Genomic DNA, 544 nt, shown 5'->3' on the forward strand with positions numbered 1-544 from the left:
AGCGCGGCAGGAGGGAGCGCGAGGCGCCTCCTCCCGCGCGGCCGAGGCAGGCGCGCCGCAACCCGGGAGAAGCGGGGAACGAGCCGTAAGGGATAATCAATGCAGACATCGGGGATAATCAGCGCGTTAACAAATGGGATCGGGAGGGGGAAAAACAGTCGGGCCACACGGAAATTATTCGTGCCCATCTTCAGGATACAGGATTTTAGGAAGGAGGGGCGGGGGGGATATATGTGAAGGTGTGAGATACAAAGCTGTGTTTCGTGTCAGGTACATACAGGCAGCATGTGTACTTGTGATTGTGATATGTGTGGAAACTGATCATGGGACAGATAAAGGATGAATTCTAAAAAATAACTGAGGGAGTAAAGCATGGAAGAAGGCCTTTGAACTTATCCTTTGTTTGCATTTAACTTTTATAGCATCTGAATTAAAGCTTTAAGGATGTTGCTGCTGGACAGGAACTTTTTGCACGTAGCTAAGCATTAAACAGCTTTGCAATAATAACCTTTTGAAGTATAATTTTAGAATATTGCTTGTAGTA

This window comes from Motacilla alba, chromosome 1 (genome assembly GCF_015832195.1).
Source record: "Motacilla alba alba isolate MOTALB_02 chromosome 1, Motacilla_alba_V1.0_pri, whole genome shotgun sequence".
Classification (NCBI taxonomy): Eukaryota; Metazoa; Chordata; class Aves; order Passeriformes; family Motacillidae; genus Motacilla; species Motacilla alba.